Here is a 2,792-nt window from a genome sequence, read left to right on the forward strand (position 1 = left end):
CCAGATCCGAGATTTGTGGATAACGATCGTGAGAGACCAGTGACGAACGAACCAGGTGGGACGCTAAACATCGATAACCACTGGAATATGAATAAATACCGTGAGTAATAATCAAAAGGATCGAATATTGGGACTGCAGGATAATCGACATTCACCTGTGAGTAAAAACTTTGTGTCCGATCGGATACTTTATCGAATATTTATATCAGACAATTCCGAATATTTAAAAAAGTGCCTTGCATGGATTCTCATGTTATATTGCATATAAGAAAGAAATGCCAATACTATTATAAGGAATAGACTGACACTTTTGGCTTGCGATATTTTGCACATTCAGGACGCATGGTCCCCTTCTTTTTGGACTTTTTTTGAGTTTTATTGAAGATTTTAGGTACTTTTAGGGATTGATATTGTCATTGTATGTCCGCTGCAGCGACCATTTAGTATTTTAACATTGTATTGTAATGTTGTATTTTAATATATTGTGCCAATTAAATATTGTGTAACAACACCACCATTATTGCTCTATTTCCATGCGAGTGAGTGCCAGTCTCATAATATATATTTATCCATTACGCTTTTGTTGATTTGAGTGAATCAATTTGAGACTAGAGCACCCAATCCAGAATTGTAAGGGGAGTGAGCGGTTTGTCTATACTACTTTTTAAAATTGATATCCAATGACCGTCTAATATACCTCCAGCCACATAATTACTTGATGTTTTCTGTCAGGTGAATGCATAATGTTTGGGGCCTGTACTCCACTGGCCTGCAGTAAAATTAATATCCATTGACCGTCTAATGTACCTCCAGCCACAATATCAATTGTTCTTTTCTGTACGGTGAATGAATAATTTTTGAGACCTGTAGTCCACTGGCCTGCAGTAAAATTGATATCTCTTGACCGTCTAATATACCTCCAGCCACATAATCACTTGATTTTTTCTGTCCGGTGAATGCCTAATGTTTGGGGCCTGTACTCCAGTGGTCTAAAATAAATTTTTTCTAGGCTCCAGCAGGGCACATTTTTGACAGTTTCCCTTTAAGACTCTTCCCTGCCTCTGATTAAAATACATATTTTTTGTGGGAATTTTTGCCATTGATCCCCCTCTGGTATGTCACTGTCCATGTTGTGGGATGATTTGTGCACTTCTAGCAAATATTTGGTGGCTGCAAATATTACCTGAAGGTTTTTCAGGTTCGCCTGCCATTAAAGTGAATAGGACCCACCGCGAACTTGCGGTTCGCGAACATTTGATCGCATTCGCGCTATCGTGTTCGCGAATCGTCCCGGACGATGTTCGTCCATCACCAATTGCAGGCCAGAACAGCAATAATATGCATATTGTCCCCCCACCTAACCAGCCAAACCCCATACCAGCAACAGCCCCTGTTTAAAGTTGCCGCACAGACATTAACAATGAAGAAGGACTATACAGTGCGGTCTTCATTATTAAATGAAAAACAGCTGCAGGCTAATTGGCCATGCATTTCTTCACCGCAACATGGCTGCAACCTGCCCGTAGCACGGCCACTACAAGGCAGAGTTGTCTGGTTATATCTGTTTATAGCGTTTTGTGATTAATTAATTTGTCAGGAATCAAATTTTTGGGGTAACTTTGGCGAAGTTGTTGAATCAAATTTTTCTAAATGTTGCTCATCTTTATATGTTACTAATAAACAGAGGACGGATGGAAGGGACTAAGATGTCACAGCTGAGTCAGACTACACAGGGTTTCTTTGTAGTCTGTAACCATGGATACATATAGGTCTGCACAAAAACTGTAACCACAAAATAGTAAAAGATATTTAACCCATACTATTTGCAAAGTTGTTTCATTTTATAATTTTGGATTTCTTAGAGCAACAACATATAGGGGGTCATTTATTAAGACCGACGTTTTAGACACCGATCTTAACAAACCCCTGCAGTGGCAGTGGATCCGCTGGAGTATTGAAGAGGTGCCAGCCTCTTCATGGCTTTGGCGGATCCACCGTCACTTCTAACTGTAAGACAGCTTCTGAGCCATCTTATATTTAGACCTTTTTCTACGCCTAAAACAAGCGTAAAAACAGGCCTGCCGACCTGTCCCCCTTCCCGCCCATGCCATGCCCATTTTTTTTATACCTGCCGTGAACGGGGAAAAGTCCTAGATTGCAGCACAACTAACCGTTGCACCGCAATCTGCACCTGAAATATTTCAGCGTATTTCAGCTTCATAAATGACCCCCATACTGCATATACCAAGTATATAAAATTTTAATTAGGAATGTTCAATTAGAGTTTTAAACTTATTCCCGAGTCACAGGAGAGGAGAGTGGAAAGGTGGAAGTCCGACCCTTGGGACACCCTGCATGAATGGAGTGATGGTCGATCATGCAAGCCGCTGCTCCATTCTTCTCTATGGATTGTAAAAAAAATGTTTTGCAATTTCTGGCTTTTCCATAGAGCTGAATGAAGTCGTGGCACACATGCTAAACCTGCATTCATACGGGGAGATACAGGACAACCATTCTAGTGACTAGTGGGGGTCCAACCACAGGGTTCTGTGGATAAGGATACATTTTAGCACAACCCATTTATAATGTAAGAGTAGCTCAGTAATAACTTGCAGGCATAACCTATGTTGCAGACCATAATCTGTTGTATACCATGCCCTTGAGAAAAGTGTTCTGATAATAGAGGGTCATGGGAAATGTAAAATGTCATGTATTTGCCACCCTGTGGTTAAATTACCAGTTTGACTTGTGTTACATTTCCTTTTGGGCAGACAACTATGTTATTCACCAAG

This window comes from Bufo bufo, chromosome 4 (assembly GCF_905171765.1).
Source record: "Bufo bufo chromosome 4, aBufBuf1.1, whole genome shotgun sequence".
Lineage (NCBI taxonomy): Eukaryota > Metazoa > Chordata > Amphibia > Anura > Bufonidae > Bufo > Bufo bufo.